The sequence below is a fragment of the Podarcis cretensis genome (genome assembly GCF_951804945.1).
Source record: "Podarcis cretensis genome assembly, chromosome: 4".
In the NCBI taxonomy this organism is placed as follows: Eukaryota; Metazoa; Chordata; class Lepidosauria; order Squamata; family Lacertidae; genus Podarcis; species Podarcis cretensis.
In genome coordinates, this window is record NC_137173.1 from 38,915,579 (window position 1) to 38,937,289 (window position 21,711).

The following is a 21,711-nucleotide window of genomic DNA, read 5'->3' on the forward strand; positions in this document are numbered from 1 at the left end:
CCACTGCATTCCCTTTCTGCATAGGTTTGTATTTGTATTGCATGCTGAACTTTGGCAAAATAAATAAATAAGCTTTGCACGAGGTGAACAAGGAAGGCAAAAGGCAGAACCTTAAACTTTTTATCATGTAAGTCATTTGTCATTTATCTTTTGCCAGTTTCATTGTGAGGCCAATCACAACCTTTGTGCATCTATAGCCTCTAAAATGCAGGCAGCCCCCTGTTTACATGGGGGTTACATTCTGAGGCACTGTGAGCATCAGTGAAACCACATATAATTGAAACCCATTGAAAAAAGCCTGCAAACACCCCATTCTGTCCCCACCCTGACTCTGTTCCACCCTCGTTCTGCTCTTTTAGTGATGCTTCACTGACATCTTCATGATGTTTCCAGGTCACTTCCAGATTTGGCATGATGCATGTTTACACAGTCACACACATATTGAACGTGCATAAATGGGGGACTGCCTGTATTGAATAATGTAAATTTCCAGTCAGCAATTAACATTTATTACATTGCTTTTTATGGGCATTTTGAAGATGGTGGAGTAATCTACCTTCCCAATAACGAATCATGCTGTTCCATCATCAATGAATCTGCAGGCCGATGGAATATTGAATAGTGTGCATGCTCAGAAATAGCAAAAAATTATTCCTGAGATCATGTATTTTGCTAGCACTATGATAACATTTCTGAAGAGCAAATTTGTACATGGCACAGAAATGCCAAATGAGATCACCTGTCTTAGATCACCTGTCACATCTGAGTTTTGGTTGGCCCTGCTTTACTCTAGAGGAGAGTACATGCATCTCAGCAGCTTTACACCTAAGGAGTGCATTAAAAATGAAAGAAATCCCGAGGTATAATCCATACCATTTAGAGTTGAACAGTATGCAAAAGCTAAATTCAGTTTAGTAAGTGAATTATGAAATCACTTCTTGAATTACTGCATAAAACACACATCTTCTGCATGCTGTTTCCCCCCCATGGATAGTGAGCAACAGCGCTTCCACCTGTTACTGAGATATGCTCCCTTGGATACATCTGTGCCTGCCTGGCTATGCTAAGGAAATGAGGAGCCATTAAAAAGGATAATAGAATAAAACACGCAGTGAAAAGTCCAGGGAACCCATCAATAAAAGGGAAGGAAGCAATTGCTAAAGACAAGCCACTCTAAATGTAGCTTTTATAGCCAGAGGGCAGAAAATTGAGAGAGAATTTTTGCAAACAATTGAATTTATAGTAATAGAATGTAAACACATTGCGCCCTTCAGTTCAAAGTGCTGAACAGATAAAAGAGGAGAACAGAACACCAGTGCCTGTTGGAAATGTATTTTTCCTTGTTAAGTCCTAATACTGGAGATTTATATTGCAAGATTCTAAACCAATGTATTATCCCTCAGTGCCAGGGGGCTCAGCTGTACTGGCAAAAGGTTACGGATGAGACAGAAGTTTCCTTTAGAGGCTGGTGTTTGCGAGGGAAGGTTAAGCATGTACTTGAGTGAACTTTTAATGATCCTTTACTTTGAGAATAGAAGCTCAGTGCCTTTTTGCCATGAGTTTTCACAAGCAGAAGTCCAGGTGCTGTAAGCGGATGGAGAAGAATGCTTGAGCATTCGTTGTAGGTAACAAAGTTGGTTAGCAAGACCTACTCAGCCAGTCCTTTGGAGCGTATTCTGGGACTTTGCTCTCTGCTGGTTGTGGAACAATGAGGAAGATCTCCCAGATCTGTACCCTACTGGGGAAGGCAATCTACTAGATATCCTGGTCTCAAGTTGTTCATGGCTTTAAATAGCAACAGCGAAAGCTTATTGTTGTTGTTTAGTCATTTAGTCATGTCCGACTCTTTGTGACCCCATGGACCAGAGCACGCCAGGCACTCCTATCTTCCACTGCCTCCCGCAGTTTGGTCAGACTCGTGTTTGTGGCTTCGAGAACACTGTCCAACCATCTCATCCTCTGTCGTCCCCTTGTCCTTGTGCCCTCCATCTTTCCGAACATCAGGGTCTTTTCCAGGGAGTCTTCTCTTCTCATGAGGTGGCCAAAGTATTGGAGCCTCAGCTTCACGATCTGTCCTTCCAGTGACCACTCAGGGCTGATTTCCTTAAGAATGGATGTGTTTGATCTTCTTGCAGTCCATGGGACTCTCAAGAGTCTCCTCCAGCACCATAATTCAAAAGCATCAATTCTTCGGCTTATAGTTTGGCCTTATAGCTGTTAGGCAGTCAGTGCAGATCTGTTAACACTGGTGTGAGATGAGTAAAGCCAGGTGCCCCATGAAACATCCCTACAACTGAAGTTGGCACTAGCCTCAGCTTCTGAACCAGGTGCAAGGATCGATCCACATACAGTACATTACAGTAGTCAAATTGTGAGGATACTAATGTATATAGACTACCAAAGCAGGAAGAACTGCAGTTGGTGCACCAACCTAAGTTGGTAACAGCTGCTATAAAGAGAAAAGAGAGCAGTTTTGTGCTTGGGTCCTGTTTACAGGCTTCTCACAGGCATCTGTTTGGCTACGGTGAGAAAGGATGCTGGAGTACATGGACCATTGGCTTGATCCAGCAGGCTCTTCTTATGATTTTATCTTTTGTCCTGCTGGTAATTACTACTACTACTACTACTACCCCACCCATCTGGCTGGGTTTCCCCAGCCACTCTGGGCAGCTTCCAACAAAATATTTTAAATACAAGAAAACACCTAACTAACTAATGGGACACTGGTGGTGCTGTAGTCTAAACCACAGAGCCAAGGGCTTGCCGATCAGAAGGTCAGCGGTTCGAATCCCTGCGACAGGGTGAGCTCCCGTTGCTCGGTCCCTGCTCTGGCCAACTTAGCAGTTTGAAAGCACGTTGAAGTGAAAGTAGATAAATAGGTACCACTCCGGCGGGAAGGTAAACGGCATTTCCATGCGCTGCTCTGGTTCACCAGAAGTGGCTTAGTCATGCTGGTTACATGACCCGGAAGCTGTACGCCGGCTCCCTCGGCCAGTAAAGCAAGATGAGCGCCGCAACCCCAGAGTCGGCCACAACTGCACCTAATGGTCAGGGGTCCCTTTACCTTTACCGAACTAACTAATACATCAAATACTTTGGTTCTTAAGATGCATTCATAATGCTAAATATTGTTGCAGACCGTTTTTGTTCATGCCGATCCTGCTAATATAATATTACTATGTGTGATATTTTAACATGCATGCCTGTCCTTGCCCAGTGGCACCTGCCATTTGAGGATCCAATACAAACGGACGGCATTCATCAGGGTTTCTAAAGTGTTTGACCGTAAAGACACAATTTCTCTCCCATTCTGTGTGAATTCTTTTAGATGTAAATTGTGCCTTCATCGGGAGCTATCTTGCAGGAGTGCTCTATTTCAGGGCATCTGCAGCACTGCATGTAAATGAAGCCCCTGGGAATTATGAGGAGCAGGCAACTCCTTTGAGTATCGGAGCCATCAGTATGCAGGCAACATGGGGCCTCATCACACTTTTCATCACTTGCACATGATGTACTCTCTTTGCTGCCCTAATGCCTCCACAGCAAGGAAGGGAATGAGTTCCCAAAGATCGCTGCAGAGAAAATGTCAGCGGTGGTGGGGGAGAATGGTGAGATGAGGCACTTCAAAGCCGATCCTAAGCATGCTTACTCAGAAGTACATCCCACTGGGTTCCGTTTAAAGATAAGCACGCCGTTCAGTTCCTTTATTGTTACATTGAATTACTCTGCCCCGTCATTCCACTTCTAAATTCTAGTTTAACTAGGAGAATTTCTATTGTAAAAAAACCTATTTCTGGAATTGGAACCTCTGCAATCTGCTGCAGTGTTTAATTCGTTTGCTTCTTTGTTTCAAATGTAATGCTAAATCATATTTCAGCCTTGTGTGCTCCGCACTTGTCCTCCTCTGGCGTGGCTGTGAGGAGTCTTTCTTTTTGAACCACCCACAGTTTGTCAGTTTGTTTAAACTATGGTTTGTCTGAACAAGCCAAGATCAAACCACAGTTTCCTATTCTGGCTTGTTTCTTTAAACCATTGTTACAGCTAACCACAGTTCAGACAAAGTAACAAGCACAGTTTAAACCAGAAGTGAATGCTTCTGATATCTTTCTCGCAGCTGCACAAGAAGGGGAGTAGGAAACTGGCTCCCTGCAGATTACATTACACTGTGGTTTAGCATTCTGTCTCAGTTGCATCACTGTTTCCAATGTGCATTAATAAAACACCACAGAAATGGCAATCTTGATGTGATTTCATCAGTTGTTTGAGTTTTATGCGGTGTTGTGCAGGTTTCCTGATCTATGTCTACGCTAGACCACATTGCTTTTGGGCAACCAAAAAGGAATATCTGAAATGAGATTGTGAGACAAAGCATCACTGTTGACCTAAAAAAAATCAAAAATCCATCTGCTCATTTTTAATTGGTGAGGTAGATTATTATTATTGCAATGCAAATCTTTGGAGATGGATAGAGTTAGAAGTGAGCTTGTCCTGAAGCTGTTATCACTAAGGGGGCTCCATATCTCATTCTGTAGCTCTCCCAGAATGCATCACTTTATTTAGGTAAGGTTTCACAATTATTATTTTTTCCTGCTTATCCGCTCCTTTCCTTTTGCCCTTTGTGATTTTCCCATCCATTTATCAGGCAATGTCATTTGTTTATTTCCCTACAACTCAAGGCAGGAAGTTAACCTACACCAAGAGATCAGATTGAGAGACTACAGGCATCATCCAGCCTTTTATGTGTGACATGATTAACTATCTCTCGTAAGCGACCCTTACAAGTGGGTAAGCAGTGGCCTGGTACCATGTTACTTTCCTAGTGGAAGCTAGGCAGAGGATACATTAGTGAGACTTAACATTTTTTAATAGTAAAAAAAGGGTATGACAGCATTTATACTGATTTCCTGCTCAACAATTCCACAGGGCGGTTTAATCTGCATGCAGCGTAATAGTTTTGTGCCCACTGCTGCCACCTTTGGCAAGGCTTCCCACACCATCATTTGTCAGACAGAAAAGCTGCTCCATAAGTCACTCCAAAGATACATAGACCTCGAAGGCACACTACATGCTGCATGTGAAATGGATCCCATTGTTTTAGGGCTCATTTCCAGCATTGTGGAAGATTCCTATCACTCTGCTGGGTAAGAGAAGCACTCACTTAATGGGAGCACTAGGTGTTGCCGTGTACAAAAATGCAAACAAGGTTTGGAAATTCTAGAAAATGAAAAAGGACTTTGCTTGATTACCTACAACACACACCTTTTTTTGCTATTAGCTGCCTTTATACCAGGTGTTTCCAATAATCAGATGCTGCAGAACAGACATAGCTCAGCGATGTAGCACATTCTTTGCATTTAGATTGCCACAATTTAACACACACACACACTTTGCCTGAAGTCTTGGAAAGCTACTGGCAGTTAAAATAGGATACCAGACTAGAGGAAGGTGCCAAAACCATTAATATGTTGATGGCACTCAGTTCTGTTTTCATATGACTCAGATCTTGCAATCTCAGGATTTTCTCAGTATTTGGCTAGAAGTGGGGATTAAATATGGGCAACAATGAGATCTACAGCCAGCTCCAGGACATGAAACTGCAGGAGTGGGGGACTTTTGTCATGCTGGTATTGTTACAGTGCTCTTCACCTTTCACACTGCAAGGAAGAATAATGTAGAGTCCAACTTCAGCCCCTGTTGCATTGTGGGAAATGTAAATGCAAAGTTGAATTCAGTCCCTTCCTGTTTTGGCATCTTTCTCTGTCAAGCTCTCCAAAAGAGAAAAGGAGAGGACAGTGTGTCTTTTCCATTGGTCGGAGAAGCAACAAAATCTCTTTTTTAAAAAAGTTTTTCCCCTCCCCAATTTTACTGCTTTGATAATAACGATGCTAAGCGATGTCATACAAAATATGCACATTGACCAACTGCGTTGATAATTGACTTAATGAGCATCTAGCTGATCCTGGAAAAATTAATTGAGAGGTTTGAGTTCACTGCCTTGAGAGTCCTAATCTTCCATTCCAGAACCACTAAGCAAGGATGGATGGGTGGATTTTGCTCTCTGGAAACGAGACAACAATCCCCTGAGACTGCACTTGGCTGCTTCTCAAAGTACATCACACTGGGGGGTCTGGCTGCAGAAGCCAGACAAAGCACCTTCCATGTGTCTGGATATGCAATGCCAACTTGAGCTTGCTAGCTAAAGTCAAGCAAATAAACAGCCATCCCTTGGGCCTGGCTCAAAGGACCGTTGAAGTTGTGACAAATGGCTGAATTTAAGTCAATTGGTAGGGTTCTAAAACGGATCTCCCTTCACTCAATGCTTGACAAGGACAGAGATGGAATAGGCAGCCAGGGCTGTACTTAGAGAGTGAAATATTTTGTATGACAGCAGCCTATTCAGTCAGTAGCAAAATAAGAATGCATGAAGAGTCCTGCTAGATCAGCCCAGCAGCACATCATCTAGGAGCCAGCGTGGTGTAGTGGTTAAAAGCAGTAGACTCGTGATCTGGGAAACCGGGTTCGCGTCTCCGCTCCTCCACATGCAGCTGCTGGGTGACCTTGGGCTAGTCATACTTCTCTGAAGTCTCTCAGCCCCACTCACCTCACAGAGTGTTTGTTGTGGGAGAGGAAGGGAAAGGAGAATGTTAGCCGCTTTGAGACTCCTTAGGGTAGTGATAAAGCGGGATATCAAATCTCTTTTTCGTCTACTTCTTCTTGTTGTCAGAGAATCAGAGAATTGTAGACTTGGAAGGGACCACAAGCGTCATCTAGTCCAACCTCCCAATGTGGGACTCAAACCCGTGACCCTGAAATTAAGAGTCTCATGCTCTATCAGCTGAGCTACCCTTTCTTACCCAGCATCCTGTCCTGACAGTGGCCAACCAGAAGCCTGAATGCAACAGCAGTTCCCCCATGTGAGAATCCCAGCAACTGGTATTCAGAGGCACAAAAAAGCTCAACAACTTTGGTTCCAGCACCTCTTTCTCTAGAATAATAGCCCTGGGTAGAGCCTAGCCGACACCATGTATGTGTGGAAGAGGAGGAGGATTGCACCCCCAGTGCCTGCCCAACCTCTGTGTGCATTCAGGGGAAGGTCTAGGCAGAGTCTGACCTGCATGCATATGATCAGGACTCAGCAAAAGCAAAACTGGGAACTCCAAACCAGTGCTCACATGTGAGTTCTTCAGTGGGATGAAATACCGTGCAAAACCTGCAACGCTTTACCATTAAACAGTGTTCACTCCAAATCTCAAAGCTGCTTTTAAACTGGAACTCAAGAAATATATTGGAGAAGCAGAAGTATACAGTCAGTTTAATTGTGCTCACTTGTTCCCATCTCTGTTAAATCCTTTCCTGCTGGTTATGTAGATGGAACATGCTTTTCTTACTCCATTTCAATCTACTTTTCATGAGTTGCTTTTTTGGGAGAGCCAATAGTAAAATCTCGAGTTACTCCGGGGCCCAAAGAATCTTAGCTCTGATTGTTCATTTACTCCCCAGGAAGTCATTAGGAAAGCAGCATAGGAACCTGACTGAAATGTACCAACATCAGAATGGGATGTGATGGTGTGGCTCAAATTCCATAGGCATACATTATTGCCTTGATTATTATTGCTAGCGTTTCGTTTCTGGTTTTGTCATAAGCTTTATTGGAAGAGTAAAACATTAGGCTGCTAATATTATTGTTGTTTGCTGAGTGACTGACTGGCCAATTAGTCTTTAACTGAACTGAGGTCAACATCTTGAAAAATATCTGCAAGTTGGGTCCTCCATCATGGAGGGCACGTGTTGAGGGGAGATCACCAGAAACTGCCTCCCTGTTGTGGGGTGGGACCGTTTGGATGGCCACAACACCCCATTGGTTGCCCCTCTGTTGTTGGGGCAGAAATTTGGTCAGTTGGGCTGGCTATTGGCTGCTGAGGGGCTACTTAAGCTGCTGCACATCGCTGGAGAGTTTCACTTTCTTGTGACGTGAAGCGGATCACCCAACCTCCTCTCCCTATATTTAGGGTTGTTCTTTTGACCTTGCTATGCCTGTCTAGGGGTCGCCTGTTTTTGGAACAGGGGCCGGGTAGGAATTTTGCCATTTGGCTGATTGGCTGGTGCCACTTGGCTTTTGCCTAAGTAAAGGTAAAGGTAAAGGTACCCCTGCCCGTACGGGCCAGTCTTGACAGACTCTGGGGTTGTGCGCCCATCTCACTTAAGAGGCCAGGGGCCAGCGCTGTCCGGAGACACTTCCGGGTCACGTGGCCAGCGTGACATCGCTGCTCTGGCGAGCCAGAGCCGCACACGGAAACGCCGTTTACCTTCCCGCTGGTAAGCGGTCCCTATTTATCTACTTGCACCCGGAGGTGCTTTCGAACTGCTAGGTTGGCAGGCGCTGGGACCGAGCAGCGGGAGCGCACCCCGCCGCAGGGATTCGAACCGCCGACCTTTCGATCAGCAAGCCCTAGGCGCTGAGGCTTTAACCCACAGCGCCACCTGCGTCCCTGGCTTTTGCCTACCGTGCAGCAAATCATCTCAACTTTGTAAGGTTGGCGGTTAGGCATTTGGTACAATGTTTTGTGGCAGGGACATGGTTGGCTATTCCTGCCCCTCCATTGCTGCTGCTAGGGAGTCCAATAAAGGAATCCAGGGGCTCGCCTTCCTTTTTTCTGAATCCTGTCAAGGGGGTAGGGTCACGCCAGAGCCCCTGGGAGCATCTGGGGTGAGCTGTGAGATCGAAGCCAGCTTCTCACTCCCCCAGGATGCTTTCCCTTACTGACATATGGTGGAGCCCAGTGTCAGTCCTGTTCCTGCCACTGTGCAGGTTCAGATAGTCTGGAAGCAATGCCTAAGCAACCACTCACATGCTGTAATCAATAAAGTTGTGGCCAAAATTTAATGCCAAAAACCTTAAACTGAAATCTGTGTCTATTGTGTCTTCATTTCGGGGTGGTTTTGGGGGTCTTCACATGCAAAACTGAGCAACTAGGCCAACTTATCTGCAGCATTTTCACGTAACAGTAAAGCTGGTATAAAAATGAATCAAATTAAGTGCCCTTTTGCTAAACTCTGTTGGGAAATTATGCTCCAAGTTACCATTGTAAATCTCCTTCTCTCCTCCTCTTCCTCTTTCATGATATATAATATAATTCAATAGCTGCTTCTGTTGTTCATTCTTGTGTAATGATATACACATGCATGCATGCACACACACACACACACACAGCCACTCTCTCTGGCCTATATGTAAAAAGTAGTTGCCCATAATGCATATGCTTTCAGTTTGGCAATTAAACTTATCCCTTTATTTGCAATTACAGGGGGGGTATATAAAAAAGGGAAACTGCTTATGATATTTTCAAAACACTTAACATTGCATTTCTCCCGCCTTTTTTTTTTTAATTTAAAAAAGATATTGCAAGTTGCTCTGTTCAAAATCCAATTATGGAAGCAGACTGAAATTAATTTACTGTATCATTGATTTTTCAAGGGGCAGAAGTTGGCTGCAACAATTCGGAACAATTAAATAATTATAAACTTCAGAGTTGCCTAAACAACAATAATATAGAGAGTAATAGGTAAATGAAAAATCTGAAAATCAATTACTAATCTACTAACTGACATTGGGCAAGCCTCTACTGGCTTCAGTTGATTATCCCCCACCCCCAAAAGGAATGAGGAATAGCCGATGTTGATGTAAAATGTTTATAAATGCTACAATTGGACTTGCACAATCCATGCTGTAGAAACGGTACCATGAATTTGCTGCAAATGAAGGATGGCTTGTCATATATATATATATATGTGTGTGTGTGTGTGTGTGTGTGTGTGTGTGTGTGTGTACAGAGAGACAGGGGGGGAGGGAGGAAGTCATAGTAAGGTAAAAGATAAAAGACCCCTGGACGGTTAAGTTCAGTCAAAGGCAACTATGGGGTTGCGGCACTCATCTCGCTTTCAGGCCGAGGAAGACAGCATTTGTCCAAAGATAACTTTCAGGGTCATGTGAGCAGCATGACTAAACAGCTTCTGGCACAATGGAAAACTGTGACTGAAACCAGAGCACATGGAAATGCCATTTACCTTCCTGTCATATGTTTATCTACTTGCACTGCTAGGTTGGCAGGAGCTGGGGCAAAGCAATGGGAGCTCACTCCTCACAGGAATTCGAACCACTGACCTTCTGATTGGCAAGCCCAAGAGGCTCAGTGGTTTAGACCACAGCGCCACCCGCACCATAGACATGGTATTACTGTGTTAGCAGTGCCATATAGGTGTCCAATGTAAGTAGCCACATCCTCTGTGTGTGCTGCTTACTGGGTCCACAGTAAATCAGTCATGTGTGATTACTTAATAATCAAACCAGCTCATAGCTCACCATACTTACCTCCATACATTTCCAGGGGTGTTTTTGGGAGTCTAGTGTTCTGTAATAAATACTGAACTAATGTACATGGAGGAACACAACTAGGTTTTAGGGGAGGATTGGCAACCCACACAACAACACCCTGGTCCCTTTGCTACCCTGTTTTCTGCCCATTCCTCAGTGTCCTGGTCAGTCTGCTCTCCTAGCTGCCGTCACCCTGACTTATCAGGCAGTATTAGGAAAGGCTTTGTTTTTCTTTGTTTTTCTTTTTTAAAATAACCAGTTGCATGGCAGCAGGGTGTTCATCAGTATGCGGATGATACCCAGCTCTACCTCTCCTTTAAATCAGAACCAGTGAAGGCGGTGGAGGTCCTGTGTGAGTGTCTGGAGGCGGTTGGAGGATGGATGGCGGCTAACAGATTGAGGTTGAATCCTGACAAGACAGAAGTGCGGTTTTTGGGGGACAGGAGGCGGGCAGGTGTGGAGAATTCCCTGGTCCTGAATGGGGTAACTGTGCCCCTGAAGGACCAGGTGCGCAGCCTGGGAGTCATTTTGGACTCACAGCTGTCCATGGAGGCACAGATCAAATCTGTGTCCAGGGCAGCTGTTTACCAGCTCCATCTGGTACGTAGGCTGAGACCCTATCTGCCTGTGGACTGTCTCGCCAGAGTGGTGCATGCTCTGGTTATCTCCCGCTTGGACTACTGCAATGCACTCTACGTGGGGCTACCTTTGAAGGTGACTCGGAAACTACAACTAATCCAGAATGCGGCAGCTAGACTGGTGACTGGGAGCGGCCGCCGAGACCATATAATACCGGTCTTGAAAGACCTACACTGGCTCCCAGTACGTTTCCGAGCACAATTCAAAGTGTTGGTGCTGACCTTTAAAGCCCTAAACGGCCTCGGTCCAGTATACCTGAAGGAGCGTCTCCACCCCCATCATTCTGCCCGGACGCTGAGGTCTAGCGCCGAGGGCCTTCTGGCGGTTCCCTCACTGCGAGAAGTAAAGCTACAGGGAACCAGGCAGAGGGCCTTCTCGGTAGTGGCGCCCGCCCTGTGGAACGCCCTTCCAGCAGATGTCAAAGCGATTAACAACTACCTGACATTCAGAAGACATCTTAAGGCAGCCCTGTTCAGGGAAGTTTTTAACGTGTGATATTTTATTGTATTTTTGCTTTCTATGGAAGCCGCCCAGAGTGGCTGGGGAGGCCCAGCCAGATGGGCGGGGTATAAATAATAAATTATTATTATTATTATTATTATTATTATTATTATTATTATTATAGCAGGTATCAAGCATCATCTAGCCAGCTCCAGCTACCTGTGGCCAATTGTTGGGTCACACCCACATCAATTAGATCTTGTACTTCTTTCATTGAATTCCATTCAAGAGACACCTGAAATTCAAAGTGAGAATGCCTGACAAATCTCTGCTGGAAGAGCGTTTCACAGCATGGGCCTGGCAAAACTGCCACTTCTAGTTGAGGACACTTTACTGATTTATATAACCTGCTCACCTCCCCTAAATGACTTATGACATATCTTAGAAGCCAGGCCATTGTGTCTCTGCCAAAGAAGCAAAGTTTCCTGACCCCTGTTTCTTTCGACAAGCCTCTTCAGGGGGTTTTGGGGGGCACCTGAAAATGCTCAAGTAGGGACGAAGCTTTCCTTCAATTAACATGTGTTAGCATCTGAGTCTAATTTGAGGCAATTGCCTGCATTACCTCAGACCACATTGTTCAGGAAGACCTTCAAATCTTGTGGGATGGTGAAAGGCAGTTGCAGGGGGAGCAGGAGATGGAAAACTTCTTTCTCTGAACTTAAGTTAACTTACCTTAGGATCCAGCCCAGTAATTGCAAGACATGAAAAGAACATCAGTTAAAGAAATCAAGATAAGGTAGGAGGCAAGATTCAAAACAGCAAATTTCAGCACCCATAAGCATGTTTATAGGACTGGTAAAGGGTGGTTTTCATGGCTTTTCTAAAAAGGAGGCAGGGAAATCCACAGTGAGGGAGGTAGCATCAAAAAGGCCATATAGTCATACCTTGAAAGTTGAACGGAATCCGTTCTGGAAGTCTGTTTGATTTCCAAAATGTTCGGAAACCAAAGCGCAGTGGAAGCCCCATTGGACGTTTAGGTTCCAAAGAACATTTGCAAACTGGAACACTCACTTCTGGGTTTGTGGCATTGAGGAGCCAAAACGTTTGACTTGCAAGGTCTTCGGGATCCAAGGTACATTATCAATATGACCATTCTCAACTCAAATAATCGTTCACCTGCAAAAAGCCTCCTTTCCTGATCTCAATGGCCAAAATAGGCACATCATGGTTTAACTAGATGACCACTTTATTGGCCAACCAGATGCCTATAGGAAGTCCACAAGGAAGATCTGAGTGCCACAACACCCCTCCCATTCATTTCCCCAGCAAGTGGTATTAAGATGTAAACAATGGACCAGTAACCATTGATGCTATTGACCTAAGCCTGCTGTTTACTGCTGGATACTACATGTTCAATAAAACCCTTCCCAAATGCAAAGAGATCAAAATTAGTCATCATTACTTTGGGGTCTTTGAATGTAGCATGTGCTCCCAGCTGAAGAAGAGGGGAAAACCTGTTGGAAATAATGTACTAGAAAAAAGAACCTCCTTCCTAGCCTTCTGCTATTAGTCAAGTGGTTGCCTGGGCTTGACAACTTATGGTGATTAATGAACTGGAGAGTGTTCAGGGAACAGCCATAAAAAGTACAAAAAGGTTGAAATGCAAGATGTTAGAAGGGAAAGTTTACTGAGCAATTTAGTCCAAGGAGGAGAAGACTAGCGGTGTTGGGGTATTCAAAAAACTCTGCTAAGCACACTGTCAGTCATTTGCATGTCTCTGTGTGTTTGACCACTGAGACACAACATGAGAAATAAGCACCGCAATTCAGATCATCTGTGTGTAACTGATTCCCCTTGGCAACTATGCCAGGCAACACCTTGACAGCTTTCTGCCCATTCAGCATCACAGTCAGGAAGTCTGCTTCTGGATCAGGACCAATGACTTTACGTTTTTGAGCCTCCAAGCAAGGTGATGAGCCACTTCCTGCTTTTGAAAAGTTAAGTCCCTTGCTACAGTACATGTGAATGTCATGATAAACTATGCTTTATCCTCATGGTAATAATCCCAGCCTTTCCTTGGGCTTCCAAACTCCCCCCTCTCCTCTTCTGGTATAGCCACAAGTAAGGGCTTAGATACTTTCACTTCTGATTGGAATTAGCCACAATTTAGCATCAAACCTGAACAGGAAACTGTAGTTAATCTTAATGATGGTTTATTGAAAAACAAGGCAGCTTCATAAACTGCAAAATGAAGTTGGCTTGTTTCAAGCAAGCCATAGATAAGATTAATCACAGTTTATTGCAAGCTGTAGTTAATCAAGAAGGGACATAAAACGTTCTGAACACCTCCTTACAACTGGTGGAAACAGGGGGAGCAAGGCTCATTCCCTTCATGACAAACCAAGGTGATTCTGATTTCCTACTGCAGTCATTATCTAGATACTATGCATTGGTAAAGGTAAAGGGATGTGAGTGGTGCTGTGGTCTAAACCACTGAGCCTCTTGGGCTTGCTGATTGGAAGCTAGGTGGTTCAAATCCACATGACCGTTGCTCTGTCCCAGCTTCTGTCAACCTGACAGATTGAAAGCATACCAGTGCAAGTAGATAAATACTTACAGCTGTGGTGGGATGGTAAATGGCGTTTCCATGCGCTCTGGCACTTGTCATGGTGTACTGTTGCACCAGAAGCAGTTTAGTCATGCTGGCCATATGGCCCAGAAAACTGTCTGTGGACAAAAGCCTGCTCCCTCAGCCTGAAAAGCGAGATGAGCGCCACACCCCATAGTCACCTTTTACTGGACTTAACCCTACAGGGGTCATTTGCTATGCATTGCTTGCTCTGCACAGTAGCCCAGAATATTCAGAATACCCTCCATTCATCTTCAAACTTTATAAATACATGTTGGTTGGTTTTCGTTTTAATCTTTATTTAGTTCAAACTGATTACGTCTATGAGTCATGCAACTTTGGGGAGTTTTTTTATTTATAAAAAAAAAACTAATCTTGGCGAATGAAGTGGGGGTTTGTTTCCTTCCTGCAGGAAAGACAGATTCTGCCAATTGTTCTTCTCTGCTTTGTGGCAGCTCGGATGAAAAAAACGACAGTGATAAGCCCTGACTGGGGAGGAAGGAAGGATGTTTGTTTTATGTATTTATTTTTGTCTCTGCTTTGATTCAAAGTCTCTTATGTTTCTAATTTCTGGGGATTTGGAGAATTGACTCTTAATCCTCACTGTTGGCTTTTTAAGATGCAGCATGAAATGCGGTTTCCACACAAAAAGAACGAAAGAAAGAAATTAAGACATTATTGACTTCTGAACGGCTCCTCCATGAAATATTTATTCTGCAGGGGTAAGCAACATCCAGATACTTCTGGACTGTTTGCATGCACAAATAGTGTGAGGCATGCTTAAAGGCTATTTAATATGGTGAGACACCCTCTTATTCTTGTTTGTCTTCTCTCTGAGGCAAACTGCTACTATTCTTGTATGACGGGTGAACAGGTGAGGCTGCGAAATACTGACTGAGAAACTCCACCAGTTGTATTCAAGGCTGAACCAGAATTTGAACTGAGATCTGACAGGTCTGAGGCCCACAATAAAATTATACAGCTGAACTCTCTTGATAAAACTCTTTTTATAACCTGTGGTGATAAACGAACCTAAGAATTGTTCAGTGGGAGATTCTGTGTAGAAAGCAGGATTGTGCTCATATTTTATTTTTGAGCTGACATCTGGTACAATCCATCAAGTGTGTCACACCTCAAAAGGTGCCTCAAAATAAGGGGCAATTGGGTCAGCCCTACCATTGGGCTGAGTGAGGCAGCTACTTCAGGCAGCAGATCCTAAGGGAAAGGGAGTGACGGTGAGTTGTCTGAGGACAGGGCTGTGTGTGTGTCATGTGGCTTGCTCTGCTCCTTCTAGGCTAGCCTCTGCCTGCCAGTACAGCCTGTCCTGTTGATAGTGTTGAAGAGAGAGTCAACTGCAGCCTTTGAATAGCCTTAGAGCAATCTAAGATTTGCATCCAGGTAAAGGTAAAGGTACCCCTGCCCGTACGGGCCAGTCTTGACAGACTCTGGGGTTGTGCGCCCATCTCACTTAAGAGGCCAGGGGCCAGCGCTGTCCGGAGACACTTCCGGGTCACGTGGCCAGCGTGACATCGCTGCTCTGGCCAGAGCCAGAGCCAGAGCAGCACACGGAAACGCCGTTTACCTTCCCGCTGGTAAGCGGTCCCTATTTATCTACTTGCACCCGGAGGTGCTTTCGAACTGCTAGGTTGGCAGGCGCTGGGACCGAGCAGCGGGAGCGCACCCCGCCGCAGGGATTCGAACCGCCGACCTTTCGATCGGCAAGTCCTAGGCGCTGAGGCTTTAACCCACAGCGCCACCTGCGTCCTCAAGATTTGCATCCAAGGTAGTGCTAAATGTCTTGTCAGCAGAAGGATTCATGCTTGCACAATAGAACTTTCTCTCTTTTCTCTTGCAGTGCCCCTTAAATAGTTCTGGGGTCCCCCAACCACCCCAGAACAGATTGGGGAGTGCATGGATTTCGAATAAATGTGCAATTAATTGTGACTTTTTTGAATTCCGTTGTGTTGTCTTCCTCAGTGGGTTGTACAAACCTCAGTTCTGAATAGTGCTTTTTATAGGATAAGGGGCACTAGGGGCATGCACACGAAAGCTTATATCCAGAACAAACTTAGTTGGTCTCTAAGGTGCTACTGGACAATTTTTTAATTTTTTAATTTATTTCGACTGTGTAAGACCAACACGGCTGCCTACCTGAATTATGGAACCCAGTGAGCGTTGACTGGGGGGGAAATAGGAACCACTAGGGTATCCTAACTCACCGGGTTGTTATGAACCTGTAACAGAGGGCAGAGAGCCATGGATACTGCCTTGGAGGAAAGATGGGTTTTAAATATAATAAATGGGAAGAGATGATATATCCTTTAAAAAGAAGAAGACTGAAAGTTACCCCCTCCCCCTGCTAACTAACATAGCTGTCTAAAGTTGCGGAACAGAAAATAGGCCAAAGTAAGACTTTGTGGTATTTGAACACAAGTCCTTTTTTTTTTTTTCCAAAGTTAGTTTATCATTTAATGACATTCCTGCTTCAAAGTGTCCTCCCCCCCCCACCCCCACCCCGGCCGGTGGGGAGCTGCGTTTCCTTAAGCGATGTTTAGAGGACACCGGGCTGCAAGGGAATCATTTCTCGCCTCTAGCACGAACAGCTCTCGCGCCAAGTCCTCTGAAAAAAAGGCTCGCTTTGTGAATAATTGAACGTGTCCCCAGAGTTCAGGATTTCTTTTGCTGGGAGGGGGCGGGGGGGGGGCGGGATGCCTGCGCTGCTCTCTCGGAGGCGGCGCGGCTGTAACCGTCGAAGAATTGCCAGGCAATTGATGCTGTTTTTCTGAGCGGGAGGGATAATGGAAGGGGCTGGTGGGCCTTGGGTTGCGAAAGCCATTTAAAAACAACAACCCAAAACCTTCAGGATTGCCTTCTCTGGAAGTGAAAGCACCAAGAGGAGATAATTGGGGGAGCCCCGTCGCCATCCTCCGAATGTGAGCAAAGTTAACGCGCGCCCGGGGATTTGATTTCCCTTCGCTGCGCGTCGAGGCTCGCAAATGAGATTGCGGCGCCACCTACCGACGGTTCTTCAATACTGCTTCTCTGGGGAGCGGTAGCAAAAAGCCGCGTATTCCGAAAGTGGGATCCGGGTGAACTGCCAAGAACTTAAAAGAGAGCTTTCCAGACTTTTCATGTTGGTGACACACTTTTCAGACATGCCTCATTTGGCGACACAGTAATTCGGTTTTGCATCATTTCGCCACACAGTAATCAGTGGCGTAGCGTGGGTTAAAACAACATAAAAAAATTCCTTCCAGTAGCACCTTAAAGACCAACTAAGTTAGTTGGTCTTTAAGGTGCTACTGGAAGGAATTTTTTTATTTTGTTTTGACTATGGCAGACCAACACGGCTACCTATCTGTAACTGTAGCGTGAGTTGTCAGCACCCAGGGCAAGGCAAGTAATTTGCGCCCCCTAACCCGTGGATTTGCGCCCCCTAACCCTAACCCCCAGATGTTGTGCCCGGTGCGGCCGGGCCCCCCCCTGCACCCCCCACGCTACGCCACTGTCAGTAATTCAGTTTTACCAGCAACGAAAGTGTTCCAGCGTGGATAGCTGGCGATTTGAAACGTAGATACTGAATCATATTCACATGAAAGCGTATGTCCTTGGGATACGGCTAATGACTTCTGTCTTTTCTAAAGCAGAGCATCAAAGTGCCTCCTAAACTGATGACTTTGAAGCAGAACACTACACACTGTCTACACAGAACACAGAATTTGTCTCATTTTACGTTAGCATCCCAGCTTTGTGAAGTTGTGGCCACAGTTCCACCGAGCTCTTTCCTGACTCTCCCGTCTAACTATCGTGTCTTCTGGAGTTGCAAGCTCTGCAGGTTTCCCATGGAGGTCTGCATATCAAAGCAGAGAATCTTGCACATTGTCTTCCATTGTCTTCTCACATGGCACTGGCTGTGCTATATTCAGTCTAAGGATGCGGAAGATGTTTAGTTTGGTTTGTGTTGTAATGCCAACCTAACCCGTGCTTCCTGGAAAACTGTGTGAACTGAAACCCAGAATTCCCTTAAAACTTGCACTTCTCCTCATTCTGCGGTGTGGTTCACCAGAGGAAAGTATGTATCTGAGGGGGAACTGTGAATTATAATAGTAGTGAAAATAATGTAACAAAAGGGTGTATATTAAGATAAATCTGCACTAAAAGTCTAATGAATTTTTGTCAGGGTTTGCATTTTTTTTACCCTGCAAATTCCATCCCTATCTGAGACACAGAGAATTAGCTGCACACTGTGGCCTAGCTTTCAGCCTTCTTCCTCTCTTGGATTAATGGCACTGTGCTTCAGGTCCTCTGCATAGTTCCCTGCCATGGATCTGTTTATAACCCTTTTTAATAAACCTGTGGTGTCAGAAATACCTGTGTGCCTAGTACATATTCAGGAGACAGAATAGAGGCCAGGGGTCTTTGCACCATTGTATCAGTGCAGACTGCCAGGAGCAGTGTGAGGATAAGGCAAGGGAACAAGGCATAGACTAATTGGAACAAGGCATTGTTCAAACATCCTCCAAAACTCAGTCCTAGAATGGAGCTCTTAGAATCAGTATTGCAGAGTTGGAAGGGACCCTCAGGCCAATCTAGTCCATCCCCCTGCAACGCAGGAATCTCAACTAAAGCATCCATGACAGATGTGTTAGAATTCCTGCTCCATGACTGCAGTTTTGACTCCACAGAGTGGCAAGTGACGAGGACAGGATGTTTGTGTTACTGTGTTCTGTGAAGTGGGACTATTGTCCTTTGTTCTTTTCCTCTTTGCTGTCTGATGCTAGAGAGAGAGAGGGAGCCATGTTGCAGTGCTCTGTGTGTGTTTATATGTAAATAAAGTAGATTAGCCAAAAAGCTGAGTTGCCGACGTCTGTTACGCATGATGCACAAACTCTGCAGATCCCTAAGTGTGCCGGTGTTGGTTGGCATCGGTCGCTGTGATGTTTGGGCTGAAGAAAGCTTATGAAGCAGCATGCCAGTCGGGCATGTATCTCTGCCAGGGTCCTACTCGAGTGTAGGCTGAACTCCTGACAAGATGGCCATCCAACCTCTGCTTTAAAATCTCCATGGAAGAAGACTCCACAACGTTCCACTGTTGAACAGCTCTTACTGTCAGGAAGTTCTTCCTGATGTTTCCCTACATGATATTGAAGAGTTGCAGCAGCTTTGTGCTGCAAGAACCTCTCCCTGCCCTGGCTTTTCTATAGGTGAGATACTCATATCTATTCAGTGGGTTTGCTTCTTTTTTCCTCTAATGGCCCTCTTCTCCCCACTGAGCAATGTCAGTGCTCAGTGTACACACAATCTGCTGTGTACATAGTTGATCAAACTGGCAAATTAAAGGAGGGGATACCTTGTATTAGGCAAACCTTGCTTCCTGGTTTATGTTGCCTCATATGACCCATTGGCAGAAGGAAGAACTCCATTCCACCGACATTCTGAAGTTGGCGTCTGCAAGAGTCAAGCAGAGAGAGATTTTTCAGAATCATTCCATATATTGCATTGAAAGAAACAATGTCTTCTGCTGAGCAATCAGTTCTGCAAGATTGCTCTTTGAGGTATTAGTGTGTGTGTGTGTGTGTGTGTGTGTGTGTGTGTGTAAGCAAGCTATCTGTTTATCTTATGCTGCACATTCATGAATATTGCAAAGGAGCATTTCGGGCATAAGGATACCACTGGCAAGCCAAGGCACATTTTGAATCGGAGTCGTAACTCATGATCTCACATTCTTTTCCACTGCTGTATTTTATCTCAAGTGTAAATAACTAGCGGTCCTGTCCACATCAGCTTGAACAGGATAAATTAAATCTCACCACCAAGCAGGAACCTCTTGTCTCATCTTCACTGACGTGCCCATTCCCTGTGTTATGACAAGGGCCAGAAAACAGGGTCCAAGGAAAGCCAGTGCAGATGAATAATGGTTGTTAGCATCCCTCTCTGAGGACAGGACCTAATGACCTAGGAACTACAGTGGAGTTCAGAGCGACCCTCTTGTGCACATGGCATATATCATACTGTGCTTGCGCTGTCGTCTCCAATTGTGATGAATAGTTATGGGATCAATAAAACTGCTACTGTGCAATTTTTCTACTGTGTCACACAGATAGCTGTATATGCTGACCTCTTGCTCTTTTTTCTCCTCCTGCTGTTAAAGGAGAAGTAGGTGTGAGGGGAGAGAGGAAGAAGGCAACAAAGCAGAAAATGGAACAGTGTGCCTCCAAAAAAAAGGGTGAAAGTTGAAGCAGTTATTTAAATCAGGTGAAAGTAGACTTTAGGCCAACTACTGTGTTGTTGTCTCCTAGGTCCCTAAGATCTGCCAAGCAGAGTATATAAAGTACAGTGGTACCTCAGGTTACATATGCTTCAGGTTACAGACGCTTCACGTTACAGACTCCGCTAACCCAGAAATAGTAGCACCTTAAAGACCAACTAAGTTAGTTCTTGGTATGAGCTTTCGTGTGCATGCACACTTCTTCAGATACACATGTGCATGCACACGAAAGCTCATACCAAGAACTAACTTAGTTGGTCTTTAAGGTGCTACTGGAAGGAATTTTTTTATTTTGTTTTGACTATGGCAGACCAACACGGCTACCTATCTGTAACCAGAAATAGTACTTTGGGTTAAGAACTTTGCTTCAGGATGAGAACAGAAATCGTGCTCCGGTGACATGGCGGCAGCAGGAGGCCCCATTAGCTAAAGTGGTGCTTCAGGTTAAGAACAGTTTCAGGTTAAGAACGGACCTCTGGAACGAATTAAGTACTTAACCCCAGGTACCACTGTACATATAAGGTGTTATCATTTAAGGGTGAAGAATTTTCAGCGCAAGAAATTGTTTTGAGTACCGAAATGTAACTGAGCTTACATAGGAAACAGTCCCAAGAACCTCCCATCTCTGGCATTTCAGCCAAATAATTTGGGGTAGAGTGGGAATTCATTTATGGTTGCCATTGCTAAGCAATCCTCACTAATTTACATACTTCAAACCATCCAGAGATCTGTCAGTGGATCCCACCAACACTCACCCCAATTTACAGTAAATTAGTAACATCCCAGTCTTCCTTCTGAGCTTCCACCCATCTACTTCTGCAGCTGAATTCACATTTCAGAGTTGGTTGGCTGAAGCAAAACGTATAATGGTGCAGAGGCCCATCCTTGGTTCCTTTCAAATTATGAAAAAGCCATTTGCCTAATAATCTTTGCCACGACCCTCTTGTTTTTCAAATCTCATCAATACTACAGTAATGCCATCAGCAGTCACAGACACGCACACACCTTTTCCCCACCAGCAAAGGATGTGAGCTTTAGGTGAGCATCTCTCATCAATGGCACCAGGTTGAGGCCTGGTCCTGGGAGCGAATCACCCTTGGTCACCCTGATGGATGACATTTACAAAGAGAGGGGCAAGGTGAATGTGACTTTCCTGCTTCTTGATCTCTTTATGGCTTTTGGTGTCACTGACCATGGTTCCCTCTTGGTCTGGCTCTGTGGGATGGGAACTGGGGGCACTGTGTTACAATGGTTCTGGTCCTACTTACAGCACTCTTGTTCAGTACAGATTGGCCGGTGGGTGTGCGATCCTGGCATCCAGTAAAATATGGGTGTTCTTAAGGGTGTGTATTCAATGTAGGA